The sequence below is a fragment of the Palaemon carinicauda genome, chromosome 31 (assembly GCF_036898095.1).
Source record: "Palaemon carinicauda isolate YSFRI2023 chromosome 31, ASM3689809v2, whole genome shotgun sequence".
NCBI lineage: Eukaryota > Metazoa > Arthropoda > Malacostraca > Decapoda > Palaemonidae > Palaemon > Palaemon carinicauda.
Genome location: NC_090755.1, coordinates 73236633 through 73255012, shown reverse-complemented (window position 1 = coordinate 73255012; position 18380 = coordinate 73236633). Strand labels below are relative to the sequence as shown.

The window sequence follows — 18380 nt, the reverse complement described above, 5'->3', positions numbered from 1 at the left end:
GTACGTGTTCGAGAATATAAACCTAGGCCTTTACAATGCTTTAATTGTTTCAAGTACGGTCACCCTTCCCGGTACTGCAATAATACGAAGATCTGTATTAACTGTTCTTTGTTAGAACATGGCCAATGCAACAGAGATACAACCTGTGCAAACTGTAAAGATAATCATAAACCAAATGATAAAAGATGTAGAGAATACAAGAATGAAGAAGCTGCAATCTTGAAAGCAAATGCTGAACATATAAGTGTAGGTTATGCAAAGCATTTACTCAATCGGCAACTTAATTTTGCTCGCGCGGTTAAGATGCCAACAAAAGATTATAATCCACTACCCCTTACTACCACAGGGGGACCAGTGGCAGCACCTGGCCCGTCAGGTGCATCTCCCTTAGTGGTAGTAGCCCAGCCATCTGGGTCAAGTGCTCAGGCTATAAAAGCCAGAGCACAAACCTCCAAAGAGGTCAATATGGTGTCCAACACACCAAAAATATTGTCACCGATAGGAGCATCTCCCCTAGAGGTAGTAGCCCAGCCTTCTGGGTTAAGTGCTCGAACTGTTGAAGTTCTAGCACAATCCTCCAAGGAAGCCAATGTGGCTTCCACCACCTTAAATGTATTGTCTCAGGCAGAATCTCTACCTGATTTGATGGAGATTGGAAAACAAGATCTTCCAAAGAGGAAAAGGTCCCCATCATCCTCACCTTCATCTAAGTCAGGTAAGTGCCCTACTGCTCATGATCCTAAGGTTGACTCTTATAAAGATCCTAGAAAGAAAGAAAAGAAGAGTGGTGGCCTAGTAAAGCCTTCCATCTCCAGGCCTTACATGGCTTCATCTGAAAAGTCCCAAAAGACAAATGAGACAAAGAAAAATAATAACAAAAGATAATGTCTATCATCCAGTGGAATTGCAGAGGTCTAAGTACTAGCATTGAGCAAATAAAAACTTTAACCAGGGACTCAGACACGAAGGTAATTTGCCTACAGGAAACCAAGATCAGTGACAAACCATTTAATCCTGGACTCAATTATCATTTTTGTAGATCCCCTCCTTTGCAAGCTGCAAGAGCTCAAGGTGGTACAGGTTTTATTATTCACAAATCTGTAAAATTTGAAACAATCCCACTCAATACACCACTACAGGCATGTGCAGTTAGAACTCATATCGGGAAAAAAATTACTTTATGTTCGCTATATATTGAACCATCCTTAGAACTTTTCCTCTTAGATCATGCTGGTAATCCAAGAAGGCTTAGACTTTCTGACCTCCAAGACTTGATCAATCAGCTTCCTGCCCCTTTTATTTTAATGGGTGATTTTAATGCAAAGCATACTTTATGGGGTGGAAATGTGTGCGATAGATGGGGTAATCTTGTTGAAGAATTAATCGACAACAATGATGTAATACTAATGAATGATGGTTCTCCAACTAGGTATGATGTATTCCACAACTCTACATCAGCCATTGATTTGTCAATCTGTTCCTCATCCATTCGATTGGACTACCTTTGGTCAGTAAATGAACACCTACATGGCAGTGACCATTGGCCAATAATGTTAAATTATGTCCATAATCTTCCTTCTCAGTGTCCACCAAAATGGAAGATAGATGAGGCAGACTGGGCAGCTTATGAAAACTGTTCACACACTGATAAAGAATATGATGAATTTACATCTCCAGTGCATGCCTATCAACATCTTGAAAATATTATTGATGATAATGCTAGCAAGTTTATACCTAAAACATGCGGTTTACCTCATCGCTCTGTAGTTCCTTGGTGGAGTAAAGAATGTGCCAACGCAAGAAAAGTGACCCGAACTTGCTTCAGAAGATACTTGAGGACAAACTATTTAGCAGATAGAATAGCATATCTCAGAGCCTGTGCCAAACAAAAAAGAATTTTTAAAAAAGCAAAGAGAGCATCTTGGAAGAAATATATATCTAATATTAATACCAAAACTCCTTCAAAGGAAATATGGGACAAGATTAGAAAACTTCAAGGTAAATTCGTCCCTAAGCCTCTACCAATATTAAGGGAAAATAATAGATATATATCTGACCCCAAAGATGTAGCAGAGGTTCTTGCTAAGCACTTTGCTCATGTATCAAGTGCTGACAACTATTCCCCAGCATTTCAACAAATTAGAGCATCAACATCTGTTGTTCCTCCTGCTTCTTCAAATACTGAAGCTTTTAACCTGCCTTTTAGTATGGAGGAGATGCAAAATGCTATCTCCAGCTCTTCTTTAACTGCCCCAGGTGAGGATGGCATCCGGTATGAAATGATATCACATCTTCCAGTGGATACCAAGGAATTTTTATTAGAAACCTTTAATGGTCTATGGGCTTCCCATACATCTCCTGATTCCTGGCATACTTCAATTGTAATTCCAGGCCACAAGTCTGGTAAAGACCCAGAACTGCCATCTAGTTATAGGCCCATATCCTTGACCAGTTGCATATGCAAACTATTTGAGAGAATGATCAACAACAGACTTGTGTGGTATCTAGAATCAAAAAATCTTTTATCTAACAGACAGTTTGGTTTTAGGAAGAACCGAAGTACTCTGGACCCTTTGCTGATGTTATCAAGGGAAATTTCAAATGCTTTTTCTAAGCAAAACCAGGTGGTGGGTGTCTTTTTTGACCTCGAAAAGGCATATGACACCACCTGGAGGGGTGGTATTTTAAAGCAATTGGCCTCGTGGGGTATAGGAGGACATATGTTCTCTTTTATTGAAGAATTTTTATCAAACCGCTCCATTAAAGTGAGAGTAGGGTCAGAACTATCTTCATCCTACATGCAAGAAGAAGGTGTCCCCCAAGGCAGCGTATTGAGTGTGACCTTGTTTGCTGTTGCAATTAATAGTCTCATTAGTCACATACCTCCTGGCATACAAGGATCACTATTTGTCGATGACTTTGCAATTTATTGTAGTGGATCATCTGCACTACAAGCATGCCAAAATCTTCAAATTGCAATAAATGCTGCTTCCGCATGGGCAAATTCTCGCGGATTCATGTTTTCTCCTCAGAAGACCAAAGCCATTCGCTTTACTCGTACTCGTAAAAGGGAAGAGATCCCCACCCTTTTCTTAAATGATTGTATTTTGCCATATGAGGATAGTGTCAAGTTTCTTGGAGTCATTTTCGACAAGAAAATGACATTTGGTCCCCATATAAATGACCTATCTATCAGGGTTAAGAAGTCACTGAACATTCTGAAAGTGATATCGCATTTTGATTGGGGTGCTGATAGAACAACTTTGCTTAGAATTTATACATCTTTGTGTCTGAGCAAGTTAGACTATGCATGCCAAATATATGGGTCAGCTACAAAGACTTTACTTGGAAAACTTGATATTGTTCACAATGCTGGGCTTCGCATCTGCACAGGTGCTTACAGAACATCTCCCATTGACAGTCTCTATGTTGATTCTGGCATACCTCCCCTTTCCATTCGCAGAGAGGAGTTGAGTTTGAGGTTTTTAGCTAGGTCCCTTGCTGTGAGAAACAATCCTAACTGTAAATATGTTAGGGCGCCTGTAGATCGGGCTCCTAACAGATCTAGAGTGCCTAAGCCTTTGGAAGTACAGCTGAAAAATGATGCTAGAGAAGTAGGCTTGTTAACAGCACAGATAGCAGAGGTAGGATATCCCAAGTCTCCTCCTTGGTGTAATCCACCTGTTAAAGTATGTTTTACGGCAGGAGGGAAAAATACCTTACCTAGTAGGGTAATGAAAAGTGAGTTTTTAAATCATGCTGCTCAACATCATGGGAAACATGTTTTTACAGATGGCTCCAAATCGGCTGCAGGAGTTGGAAGTGCAGCTGTGGTGGGGGATATTGTTATTAGAAGGAAACTCCCATCCTCTTGTTCAATTTTTACTGCTGAGCTGTACGCAATAATTCTCGCAGTCCAACATATTTTTAAAAATGGCAACCAAAATAGTTTTTATACAATTTTTACGGATTCCAATAGTGTTTTACTCTCATTAAAACAAATTATGCCAGGCCATCATCTAGTACAAGAGGTGCAGGACTGGTTAGTACTTCTGCAGTCTAGGAAGAGTATCAGTGTTCACTTCTGTTGGGTCCCTGCCCATGTTGGGGTGGATGGGAATGAACAAGTAGATAAGGCAGCAAAGGAAGCTTCAGGGCTAAGTAATCCATCCCCCTTGAGTATTCCTTACAAAGATCTTAGAAGTGAGATTCATCTTTACTGTAAAAATAAGTGGCAAGCTCGATGGTCTGAACGGACCACCAATACAAAATTGAAACAAATCCACCCATTGGTGGATAAATGGTCATCTTGTAATTCTACAAGTAGAAGGGATACCATTATTTTAACTAGGCTGCGTATTGGCCATACACATGCAACGCACAATTATTTAATGAAGAGTGGGGAAGGGAGACAGGCCCCTCTTTGTAATACCTGTCAAGTGACAATGGATGTTAAACATATTTTAGTCGATTGTCCTGTTTTTAATCTCCAGAGGAGGACACATTTACTCCAGGACAAACCGTTAAGAGATATACTGGGGGAAAACTGTAATACCCTGAACTTGAGAAAATTTATACAAAGTATTGGGTTATATTACGAGCTATAATTGATTTTATTAATTTATTTATTTATTTTACCCTTTTAATCCCTATTTATTTCACATCTAGATTTTATTGTATGAAAGTGTTACGATTTGTATTAAAGGTTAAAATGATACTAAATGTTGTGAGTGTACAGATATGATTGAATGATTTTAGTTATATAGCGCTGAATGGCCTTTGATGCCCCAGTGCTTGGCTTAATGCCTAAATCCCATATTCAACATTCATCAGTTTCGGATGAGGAACCCTCTGATGAGGACATGGCTGAACAAGACGATCAACCCCCAGCCCTGCTATCCATCCAGAAGATGCTAAAGAAGGAACACGGCCCTGTCAGGCTGTGGATGAGTCTGGTTAGGACACTGTCATCCGTGGTTCAATTGGTGTCACTTGGAAGACTACACCTCCGTCCTCTTCGGTTTCATCTAGCTCTTCACTGGAAAAGGACAAGACGCTAGAAGCGGTCTCGATCCCGGTTTCCGGAAGATAAGTCTGGTCTGACTTGATGAAAGGACTTTATCAACCTTTTATAGGGTCTTCCCCTGACTGTTCAGACTCCCAACCACGTTCTCTTCTCAGACGCATCGGACGTAGGCTGGGGTGCGACCTTAGGCGGTAGGGAATGCTCGGGATTATGGAACTCGAGTCAAAGGACAATGCATTTTAACTGCAAGAAGCTTCTGGCAGTACGGCTGACCTGGAAAGCTTCAGGTCTCTCCTTCAAGGCAAAGTAGTGGAGGTGAACACGGACAACTCCCTGCTTTGATGTTCATCTCCTAGCAAGGAGGGACCTACTCTCTGACATGGTGCGAGTTCGCAAGTGACCTCTTCTCCTGTTCAACAGGTCTAGACTTTTCACTAGTAACAAGTTTCTTCCAAGGCAACTTGAATGTCTTAGCCCCTCTTAACGAGAGAATGCCTTGATGAAGTCATTGGGCTTCAGCACGGCATATCATTCCCGTGCTGAAGGCTTGTGACGGGCAAGAGGGCTCTCGAACTGGGGAATTTCTTTTCCTCAGTTTGACTCTAAATTTCTCTCATTCTTTTTCTATTACCTCTTATTGCTTATTCCTCCTTCATAATTATCAGCTGTCTCCAACCTTGCTGTCAAAACTCTTTTACCCATTTCACTGTCCAGGTTTTTTAGAGGGGACATTGTATCCATGATCGGTTTTTATTTCAAAATCAATTGTGGGAGCTGTGGTGGTCTTGCCAACTGCCCGAAAATGTTTGGACACCTAGGAGTGTCAGTATTCCCATACTGGCACGCGGAACTATCTCTTAGGAAATTTGGCCTTCGGATTCCAGGGGTTGGCGATTTTATAGAGATAGGACTCTCGGCATTCTGTCCGGTTTGCCTGCCACTATGATTAGAGTGGGGATGATTGTATTCATGAAATGCTCTCAGTCCCATCAAGCGGGTTTGGCATACACTTGAGCCACTCTAATCATAGTGGTACCATCCCTTTGTGGTAGGGTAGGGAGTGGACATTTGGTAAGCAGCTTTCACAGGTGTCATTGGTGGAGAAATTAATTCCAGGAAAGGCTAACGGTGTCTTCTTTGGAATTTCAGACAGTCTTAATTTTTTCTCTCCCTTAAACTATATTTTTTTCCATTGTTTTTTTTTCATTGTTATTATGACCCCTTCCCTCCCCCTGAAAAAATAATTAATGAGTAAACTTAATATTCCCCGTACCCCTGGATCAAATGGCGAACCCCAGACACCGTTGACGACTTCTGCTTGTTTAAACAGGGAAAGCTCTGTTGACAACCTCGGCAATAAAAAGGATTCCTCCAACAATACTTTTCTGACCAGTGTTGTTAAAGACAATTTATCGACACTGGTGGAAAATGATGCTTGTAATAACCGTAATACTTTACTCTCTGGTTCTGGCTCATTACCAGATCCAACAAAAAATCTGAAAATTCTCCACTTAAAAAACATACCAATTGGTTGTAGCTATGACATAATTCATGAAGCCTTCTGTAGATTTGGAGCAATCAAAGAAATTTTAATGGAGCTTAATGGTAGTAAAGGCTTTTGGGAAGCTTGGGTATCATTTTCAAGTTTTGAGATTGCTTTAGAAGCAAATAAAAATTTAGAGAGCATAAAAATTGACAATTGTTTGATTTCTGGGGCTTTATGTGATAAAGCACCAAGACACCTAGAGGTATATAAACCAGAAGAATGGATGGAAAAAGAAATAGAGCATAGACTTCCAGAAGTAAGAACCCCCAAGCCCCCAACATGGATAATTGCATCTGGAAAGATAGATAATTATAACTATTATAAGATTAGTAAATTTATACAAAAAAAAGTTGGATTAATTAAAAGTAAGGATATTAGTAGATACGGTAAGCAATCTGTTTTGATTAATGCAAAATCAGATACTCAAGCTCACATGCTTTGTGGCATGAAGATTGCAGAAATTGATCCTATTAAGGATATTAAACCACATATGAGCTTCAGCTATGGTAAAGGAGTAGTTTTTGATAAAGATCTATATGAATTCTCAGAACCAGAAATTCTGGACATGTGCCCTGCTAATGTTTGGAAAGTAAGTAAGATCCCTCAAACAAGCATGGTAGTTTTAACATTTGAAACCCCTGTTATACCAGATCATATAATTATTGAGAATGAAAGAGTACAGTACGTGTTCGAGAATATAAACCTAGGCCTTTACAATGCTTTAATTGTTTCAAGTACGGTCACCCTTCCCGGTACTGCAATAATACGAAGATCTGTATTTACTGTTCTTTGTTAGAACATGGCCAATGCAACAGAGATACAACCTGTGCAAACTGTAAAGATAATCATAAACCAAATGATAAAAGATGTAGAGAATACAAGAATGAAGAAGCTGCAATCTTGAAAGCAAATGCTGAACATATAAGTGTAGGTTATGCAAAGCATTTACTCAATCGGCAACTTAATTTTGCTCGCGCGGTTAAGATGCCAACAAAAGATTATAATCCACTACCCCTTACTACCACAGGGGGACCAGTGGCAGCACCTGGCCCGTCAGGTGCATCTCCCTTAGTGGTAGTAGCCCAGCCATCTGGGTCAAGTGCTCAGGCTATAAAAGCCAGAGCACAAACCTCCAAAGAGGTCAATATGGTGTCCAACACACCAAAAGTATTGTCACCGATAGGAGCATCTCCCCTAGAGGTAGTAGCCCAGCCTTCTGGGTTAAGTGCTCGAACTGTAGAAGTTCTAGCACAATCCTCCAAGGAAGCCAATGTGGCTTCCACCACCTTAAATGTATTGTCTCAGGCAGAATCTCTACCTGATTTGATGGAGATTGGAAAACAAGATCTTCCAAAGAGGAAAAGGTCCCCATCATCCTCACCTTCATCTAAGTCAGGTAAGTGCCCTACTGCTCATGATCCTAAGGTTGACTCTTATAAAGATTCTAGAAAGAAAGAAAAGAAGAGTAGTGGCCTAGTAAAGCCTTCCATCTCCAGGCCTTACATGGCTTCATCTGAAAAGTCCCAAAAGACAAATGAGACAAAGAAAAATAATAACAAAAGATAATGTCTATCATCCAGTGGAATTGCAGAGGTCTAAGTACTAGCATTGAGCAAATAAAAACTTTAACCAGGGATTCAGACACGAAGGTAATTTGCCTACAGGAAACCAAGATCGGTGACAAACCATTTAATCCTGGACTCAATTATCATCTTTGTAGATCCCCTCCTTTGCAAGCTGCAAGAGCTCAAGGTGGTACAGGTTTTATTATTCACAAATCTGTAAAATTTGAAACAATCCCACTCAATACACCACTACAGGCATGTGCAGTTAGAACTCATATCGGGAAAAAAATTACTTTATGCTCGCTATATATTGAACCATCCTTAGAACTTTTCCTCTTAGATCATGCTGGTAATCCAAGAGGGCTTAGACTTTCTGACCTCCAAGACTTGATCAATCAGCTTCCTGCCCCTTTTATTTTAATGGGTGATTTTAATGCAAAGCATACTTTATGGGGTGGAAATGTGTGCGATAGATGGGGTAATCTTGTTGAAGAATTAATCGACAACAATGATGTAATACTAATGAATGATGGTTCTCCAACTAGGTATGATGTATTCCACAACTCTACATCAGCCATTGATTTGTCAATCTGTTCCTCATCCATTCGATTGGACTACCTTTGGTCAGTAAATGAACACCTACATGGCAGTGACCATTGGCCAATAATGTTAAATTATGTCCATAATCTTCCTTCTCAGTGTCCACCAAAATGGAAGATAGATGAGGCAGACTGGGCAGCTTATGAAAACTGTTCACACACTGATAAAGAATATGATGAATTTACATCTCCAGTGCATGCCTATCAACATCTTGAAAATATTATTGATGATAATGCTAGCAAGTTTATACCTAAAACATGCGGTTTACTTCATCGCTCTGTAGTTCCTTGGTGGAGTAAAGAATGTGCCAACGCAAGAAAAGTGACCCGAACTTGCTTCAGAAGATACTTGAGGACAAACTATTTAGCAGATAGAATAGCATATCTCAGAGCCTGTGCCAAACAAAAAAGAATTTTTAAAAAAGCAAAGAGAGCATCTTGGAAGAAATATATATCTAATATTAATACCAAAACTCCTTCAAAGGAAATATGGGACAAGATTAGAAAACTTCAAGGTAAATTCGTCCCTAAGCCTCTACCAATATTAAGGGAAAATAATAGATATATATCTGACCCCAAAGATGTAGCAGAGGTTCTTGCTAAGCACTTTGCTCATGTATCAAGTGCTGACAACTATTCCCCAGCATTTCAACAAATTAGAGCATCAACATCTGTTGTTCCTCCTGCTTCTTCAAATACTGAAGCTTTTAACCTGCCTTTTAGTATGGAGGAGATGCAAAATGCTATCTCCAGCTCTTCTTTAACTGCCCCAGGTGAGGATGGCATCCGGTATGAAATGATATCACATCTTCCAGTGGATACCAAGGAATTTTTATTAGAAACCTTTAATGGTCTATGGGCTTCCCATACATCTCCTGATTCCTGGCATACTTCAATTGTAATTCCAGGCCACAAGTCTGGTAAAGACCCAGAACTGCCATCTAGTTATAGGCCCATATCCTTGACCAGTTGCATATGCAAACTATTTGAGAGAATGATCAACAATAGACTTGTGTGGTATCTAGAATCAAAAAATCTTTTATCTAACAGACAGTTTGGTTTTAGGAAGAACCGAAGTACTCTAGACCCTTTGCTGATGTTATCAAGGGAAATTTCAAATGCTTTTTCTAACCAAAACCAGGTGGTGGGTGTCTTTTTTGACCTTGAAAAGGCATATGACACCACCTGGAGGGGTGGTATTTTAAAGCAATTGGCCTCGTGGGGTATAGGAGGACATATGTTCTCTTTTATTGAAGAATTTTTATCAAACCGCTCCATTAAAGTGAGAGTAGGGTCAGAACTATCTTCATCCTACATGCAAGAAGAAGGTGTCCCCCAAGGCAGCGTATTGAGTGTGACCTTGTTTGCTGTTGCTATTAATAGTCTCATTAGTCACATACCTCCTGGCATACAAGGATCACTATTTGTCGATGACTTTGCAACTTATTGTAGTGGATCATCTGCACTACAAGCATGCCAAAATCTTCAAATTGCAATAAATGCTGCTTCCGCATGGGCAAATTCTCGCGGATTCATGTTTTCTCCTCAGAAGACCAAAGCCATTCGCTTTACTCGTACTCGTAAAAGGGAAGAGATCCCCACCCTTTTCTTAAATGATTGTATTTTGCCATATGAGGATAGTGTCAAGTTTCTTGGAGTCATTTTCGACAAGAAAATGACATTTGGTCCCCATATAAATGACCTATCTATCAGGGTTAAGAAGTCACTGAACATTCTGAAAGTGATATCGCATTTTGATTGGGGTGCTGATAGAACAACTTTGCTTAGAATTTATACATCTTTGTGTCTGAGCAAGTTAGACTATGCATGCCAAATATATGGGTCAGCTACAAAGACTTTACTTGGAAAACTTGATATTGTTCACAATGCTGGGCTTCGCATCTGCACAGGTGCTTACAGAACATCTCCCATTGACAGTCTCTATGTTGATTCTGGCATACCTCCCCTTTCCATTCGCAGAGAGGAGTTGAGTTTGAGGTTTTTAGCTAGGTCCCTTGCTGTGAGAAACAATCCTAACTGTAAATATGTTAGGGCGCCTTTAGATCGGGCTCCTAACAGATCTAGAGTGCCTAAGCCTTTGGAAGTACAGCTGAAAAATGATGCTAGAGAAGTAGGCTTGTTAACAGCACAGATAGCAGAGGTAGGATATCCCAAGTCTCCTCCTTGGTGTAATCCACCTGTTAAAGTATGTTTTACGGCAGGAGGGAAAAATACCTTACCTAGTAGGGTAATGAAAAGTGAGTTTTTAAATCATGCTGCTCAACATCATGGGAAACATGTTTTTACAGATGGCTCCAAATCGGCTGCAGGAGTTGGAAGTGCAGCTGTGATGGGGGATATTGTTATTAGAAGGAAACTCCCATACTCTTGTTCAATTTTTACTGCTGAGCTGTACGCAATAATTCTCGCAGTCCAACATATTTTTAAAAATGGCAACCAAAATAGTTTTTATACAATTTTTACGGATTCCAATAGTGTTTTACTCTCATTAAAACAAATTATGCCAGGCCATCATCTAGTACAAGAGGTGCAGGACTGGTTAGTACTTCTGCAATCTAGGAAGAGTATCAGTGTTCACTTCTGTTGGGTCCCTGCCCATGTTGGGGTGGATGGGAATGAACAAGTTGATAAGGCAGCAAAGGAAGCTTCAGGGCTAAGTAATCCATCCCCCTTGAGTATTCCTTACAAAGATCTTAAAAGTGAGATTCATCTTTACTGTAAAAATAAGTGGCAAGCTCGATGGTCTGAACTGACCACCAATACAAAATTGAAACAAATCCACCCATTGGTGGATAAATGGTCATGTTGTAATTCTACAAGTAGAAGGGATACCATTATTTTAACTAGGCTGCGTATTGGCCATACACATGCAACGCACAATTATTTAATGAAGAGTGGGGAAGGGAGACAGGCCCCTCTTTGTAATACCTGTCAAGTGACAATGGATGTTAAACATATTTTAGTCGATTGTCCTGTTTTTAATCTCCAGAGGAGGACACATTTACTCCAGGACAAACCGTTAAGAGATATACTGGGGGAAAACTGTAATACCCTGAACTTGAGAAAATTTATACAAAGTATTGGGTTATATTACGAGCTATGATTGATTTTATTAATTTATTTATTTATTTTACCCTTTTAATCCCTATTTATTTCACATCTAGATTTTATTGTATGAAAGTGTTACGATTTGTATTAAAGGTTAAAATGATACTAAATGGTGTGAGTGTACAGATATGATTGAATGATTTTCGTTATATAGCGCTGAATGGCCTTTGATGCCCCAGTGCTTGGCTTAATGCCTAAATCCCATATTCAATTCAATTCAATTCAATTGAATGTCTTAGCAGATTGTCTCAGTAGGAAGGGACAATAATTCCAACATATTAGACCCTCCACAAAGATGTATGCAAGAGACTTTGGGTCACCTGGGGCCAGCCAACCATAGATCTCTTCGCAACCTCGATGTCCAAGAGGCTCTCAATACTTTGCTCACCTATCCCGGACCCAGCAGTGGTTCTTTTAGATGCCTTTCTACTAGATTAGTCTCATCTAGATCTATATGCATTCCCTCCGTTCTAGATTGTCAACAAGGTACTGCAGAAGTTCGCCTCTCACGATGGGACAAAGTTGACACTAGTTGCTTCCCTCTGGCCCGCGAGAGAATAACTTACCGAGGTACTTCGATGGCTAGTAGACGTTCCCAGAACTCTTCCCCTAAGGGTGGACCTGCTACGTCTGCCACGCGTAAGAAGGTACTCCAAGGCCTCCACGCTCTTCGTCTCACTGCCTTCAGAGTTTCGAAAGACTCTCGAGAACTAGAGGTTTTTCGAAGGAGGCAACCAGAGCGATTGTTAGAGCAAGGAGAACATCCACCCTTAGAGTCTACCAATCGAAGTGGGAAATCTTCCGAAACTGGTGCAAGTCAGTATCCGTATCCTCGACCAGTACCTCTGTAACTCAAATAGCTGACTTCCTCTTATATCTGAGGAAAGAGCGATCTCTTTCAGCTCCCACTATCAAGGGTTACAGAAGCATGTTGGCATCAGTCTTCCGTCACAGAGGCTTAGATCTTTCCAACAATAAAGATCTACAGGACCTCCTTAAGTCTTTTGAGACCACGAAGGAGCGTCGTTTGGTTACACCTGGTTGGAATTTAGACGTGGTTCTAAGATTCCTTATGTTAGACAGGTTCGAACCACTTCAATCAGCCTCCCTGAAAGATCTCACCTTTAAGACTCTTTTCCTGATATGCTTAACCACAGCTAAAAGAGTCAGTGAGATTCATGCCTTCAGCAAGAACATCGGATTTTCATCCGAAACGGCTACATGTTCTACATCTTGGTTTTCTAGCCAAACACGAGCTGCCTTCTCGGCCTTGACCAATATCGTTCGATATTCCAAACTTATCGTATGGTTGGAAATGAACTAGAAAGAGTATTATGTCCTGTAAGAGCTCTTAAGTTCTATTTTAATAACCTTTACGAGGCCCGTCTGAAGCTTTATGGTGTTCAGTTAAGAATTCATCTTTGCCTATGTCAGAGAATTCTTTATCCTATTATTTTCAGACTGTTAATACGAGAAGCTCATTCCCTTCTGAATGAGGAAGACCAAGCTTGGCTGAAGGTAAGGACACACGAAGTTAGAGCTGTCACAACTTCCGTGACCTTTAAACAAAATAGATCTCTGCAAAATATATTCGACGCAACCTTTTGGAAAAGCTAATCAGTGTTCGCGTCTTTTATCTTAAGAATGTCCAGTCTCTTTACGAGAACTGCTACACTCTGGGACCATTCGTAGCAACGAGTGCAGTAGTGGTGGGGGTTCCACCACTACAATTCCCTAATTCCAGAACCTTTTCAATCTTTCTCTTGAAATATTTTTGGGTTGTCCGGAAGGCTAAGAAGCCTTTCGCATCCTACTTGATTTGGCGGGTGGTCAAAATCATTTCTTGAGAAGCGCCTAGATTAGAGGTTTTGATGAGGACCTTTAGTATGGGTTGCAACCCTTCATACTTCAGCTCCTAGGAGTCGCTCAGCATCCTATGAGGATCGCGAGGCTCAGTAAGGAAGACGTACTTAAAAAGGCAGAGTAATTGTTCAAGTCGTCTTCCTTACCAGGTACTTATTTATTTTATGCTTGTTATTTTGAATAACTGCTAAAATGAAATACGGAATACTTAGCTCATAATGTCAACTTGTTATGCTGGTCTCTACCCACCCCCCTGGGTGTGAATCAGCTATATGATCATCGGGTAAGTTTGATATTGAAAAATGTTATTTTCCTTAGTAAAATAAATTTTTGAATATACTTACCCGATGATCATAAATTAAAGGGCCCACCCTTCCTCCCCAATAGAGAACAAGTGGGACAGAGGAGAAAATTGGTTCGTTGTTGACATAGAGTACTTGAGTACCTACTTGACAGATGGCGCTGTTGATGTACACCCCACCTGTATAGCGATCGCTGGCGTATTCCTCCCGTAGATTTTTTCTGTCGGGCAGCAGGGATGCAGCTATATGATCATCGGGTAAGTATATTCAAAAATTTATTTTACTAAGGAAAATAACATTTTTATATTTTTCCTTAGGTGTTGTCTAAAAATCATCGTTTCACATATTCGTCGTACTGTACCTTAAACTTGCCATACCGATACGGCCCATAAATTTTTTGTCCTTTTGTCTTTGCAGATGTATTACTTGGTAGGAATCTTAGATATGTAGGTCTTTGTCTCCTTTTGGCCCTTCCCAAAGGTTTGTGCATGTTACAGGTTTTCATTTATACTTCATTACTGCACTTTTCTTAGCTCTTAGTTTTGAAAATCAATAAATTTGTCTTGAAATATTGTTACATATTTAAGCAGCCTTATAGTATTTGAGAATGTAATATATTATTTCCAGTTCTTCTTTTTTTTCACAGATTTTGTTCTTTTTCAGGTTGAGCAAGTGCAGATACTGTACGAATACAAAAACATTTTTTAGTCCAACACAAGACCAGCATATTTAATCTCATTAAGGATCTTTTTAGCACATTCAATAGTGGTGGTCTCCCAGGAGGAATGATATTTTATATTTTCCAATTCATAATGTACAGTATACAGTTATCCCATGGTTACATATTAATTTTATTTCTGTAAAATCTAAATAAAAGTTCCTCTCCTGGTTGGTGACTCCTACATGTGGAAACCTGGCGGTGGTACATATTAAAGGATTTCAGATCCTTTAATGTAACAGCAGCATGTAGCACCACATGTGCTATAAGATTCAATTCATTTATTGTTTAATCAACTGCATACCCCATTCCAACTAGTGACATATGCATTGTAACATAAAAATGAGTCCTGTCGGTAAGTCTCTAACTCCAAACTCTTGGCTGCTAAGTCTGGGTAGCGTAACAGTTATAGGTGAGTAATTATGAGGAACTGGCAAATAACATAACTGTAAGTAGTAGTTGTTCCCATACTAACAAACCTTCCGTTATTCATTGATTTATCTTTCAGCGAAGCTGGAAGATAGCCTTTAGACGTAGTGTGAGATGGCAACTTTGCCTAACCTCTTGAGCGGTTTGGCTGGGGTTGGCGGGGGTTACCTAGCTGCCTCTATTACAGCAGTGAGGTATGTCGCTTTTTCTTTTGGCTCGGTAGAGATTGGACGTCCACTCTCTCCCTAGATTGTCATTGGACATTTTGATTTTGCATTTTCTTTTCAGGTGTGCATGCTACTCTCTAATGGTCCTCATGCAAACCTGTCCTGGGTGTGAAGGTGCTGCATGTGGTACCTTAATGTCTTCGTTGGAGACTGACCCGCACTCTTTCTGCCCTCCTTGCAAAGATCATCGATGCAAGCGGGGTTCGCCCTGCTCAGTAGGGAGTGGCCTGCCTTCCAATGAGAGAAAATTTGGATGGCGCACGAAGAAGGCGTCGAAGCCCGATCTTTCTCCCTTAGGGGTGAGGAAAGCACGCTTTTCTTCGTCTCCCACCCCCAAATCTCTTCAAAGCTTCTTGCTCTCACACTTCTGAGGGCCGGTCGAGTAGGAGCGCAGACCGACTAACTCCTTGGCAACCCCGGGGTACTGGGGTGTGTTTGTTGCCTCCCCTAGAAGAGCAACTTCACTTCAAGCTCCTGGGGAGCCATTTTCTCCTTCAGATCTTTAGTAGGTGTGGTCAACCTAAGGGATTTTGGAACCCCCTTTGAAGGAGAAGCTTCTGCGTCTCCTTCAGCGCGGTGCCAAGAAGGACCCTTCTCTAGAGCCTTCAACATCTCACGCTTTGGAACTGTATGAAGTCCATCTTTTGTCCTCTCCTGTCCCTTCCACACGCGGACAAGGTGACTGCTTGCGTTCGCCTCTCCAACGGCCCCTGCTGACGACGAACCCTCTCACCATCCTGGGACCTCGTCGTCCTGTAACCCTCAACCTTTTGTTTCTCCCCACAGGAACCCTCAGGTTGCAGGTGTTGATCATCTGGGGACCAGCGCTTCTACCCCTAGCAGTGCTAAAGGACGAGCATCGCCATTGCCTCGCCCTTCTAGACACGCTTCCCCTGATCGCCGTTCGAGACGATTGGAAGATCTGATGGATTGTAGGTCATCACGATCTGACCGCTCTTCTTCTATTAGGCGGTCATGCTTTAAAGCATTGCGCTCACGAGACCCCCCGGTCTCAACATTCTCCTCGGTGTTCCACTTCACGAGGAGAATCTCGTGATCGCGTCCTGCACAAGCACAGTCCAGACCCGGGTCCAGACGCTCCCGTTCTAGGTCTCTGCAATCTAGATCACAAGAACGGCGCTCACGCTCGTGAGGATGACGCTCCTGTTAATGAGGGTGGCGTTCATGGCTTGCGAGGGTACCATTCACGAGAACGACATTCAAGTTCGCGAGCTAGGCGTACACGACTTTCACGCCGTTCTCGAACGAGAGATAGATGCTCTAGTTCATGAACATTTCGTTCACGATTATGAACTGCGTGTTCAGGATCAAGGTCTAGACATTCCTTGTCTAGAGGTAGAGGTAGGCGTTCGCCCAGTCCATCAGCGTGTAGCCCCTCATACCGACCTCCTACTCGGACAGGCGTCCAGCTAAACCCCCTGTGCCTTTCACTGCCTGGGGAGTATTACGAAAGCATTTGCATATGCGATGCTAGGAAACGCGTCCCAGTGCGACACGTTCTCCAGCGATAGTGTTTTTCCTACTCGGAGGTGGCCTCTGCCGACTTTGTCGGACGTAGGTACTTCTTTGAGGCAGCAGGAAGGTGTTGGACCTTCCTCTTCCTGCGTGGCTCCTACTGCTCGTGTTACGAGCACTTCTGCTCGAGAATCACGATTATGCGCCTGAATCTCGGGGGTTCGCGAGTAAATCGACGATTTCCGCGAACAATTCACGAGCAGATGTGTCTTAATCGCGAGCAAATACGGTACCAACACCTACACCCCGCCCTTCAGCTTCTTCATTTCTCCTCCAGCAGCAGGCCGACACCCTTTCCGGTGTGTTTCAAGGCGCCACCTAATATGGTCGCCAACGTTCCTATTAGTCTGGACTGTCCTTTTCGTTCTCCGAGTGAACGTGTTCCTTTGCCTCAGACACACACTCCTGCGTCGACTGAAGCTCCTTCTAGAGTCCCGCCTAAGGGACGTTCTAAACCTAGACCTCCAAGGGAAGCCCAGGGCTTACCTAGGGGAACAGAACTTTCTGCATGGGTGAGCACCTTACTCACCACCCTGCTGGTCTCTGAATGTGGCTCCTCCACCACCACAACCCCCGACTGCTCCAGTCCAGGTGATCCCTAGGATTCCCTTGGAACCCTTGTTGAGTTCATCCATCAGTAGTCAAGATCCTAGGAGATGAATGTTGGACAAGGCTCGCAGATCACCTCTGCCCCAATTGGTGTGCAGAAGGTCCTCAAACCTCTTGACTCTTACAGTCAAGCCTCGTTATTTGCAAGTTAGGTCACAGACACAGGCGCGAAAAGCGAATTTCTGAGAATGAATACTGTACTAAGGTGGGCAAACTCCTAACCTAATAAGTCACTGCCCTTTGCCACGAATGGGTGCCAGAGCTGATGATTAACACAGTAAATACTGCCTAATATTGTTTTAATGTGGTTTCTATAAGAGTTTATAATCATATGTACTGTGTACAGTACATTTGCACACATGTATAATACTCTACATACTGGACACAGTAAGGTTACAGTACAGTATTGTTTTAAGGTAAAGTTTACCGAGTCTTCGTCATCCCCTTAATGTTCTGTACAGCAAAAGTTGTTCCTATCTAGTAATACTGTACTGTAGTAACCTAATACTCACTGATAACTGTTGTGTATATTACTGTAATATATGTACAGTAATATTAGTATAGTAAAGCTTAACTGCACTTCCTGTAAATGTTCGGTGTTTTTGTTCTCTTGAGTATCCCCCCAGATGCTGAAGCCTTGACGAGGATGGGGTGCTTAGGGATTAGCAGCTGGGCTCTAATGAATGGTGGAAACTGCTTTCCCACTGGACCTTGGTGCCCAGTTGTTGATCCAAATAAATTAGTCAGCACTTTCTCTCCTTTCGATTACAGTACTTCTTTTATTCTCTCATCTCTTCCTCTTGGGCATGAAGTTGTTGTCGACTTCAGTTT

The 18380-nt window shown here is 41.7% G+C and overlaps 1 long non-coding RNA gene across 1 annotated transcript in view; it reads left to right on the top strand.

Annotated features, from left to right (window-relative positions):
- The first annotated feature begins 14380 nt into the window (after positions 1-14380).
- LOC137625015 (uncharacterized) overlaps positions 14381-18380 on the top strand; it is a 50264-nt gene continuing 46264 nt past the window's right edge. Inside the window, exons 1-2 of the long non-coding RNA XR_011040800.1 lie at positions 14381-14510; positions 14694-15160. This is a non-coding gene — a long non-coding RNA (uncharacterized lncRNA). The remainder of the gene's footprint in view (positions 14511-14693; positions 15161-18380) is intronic.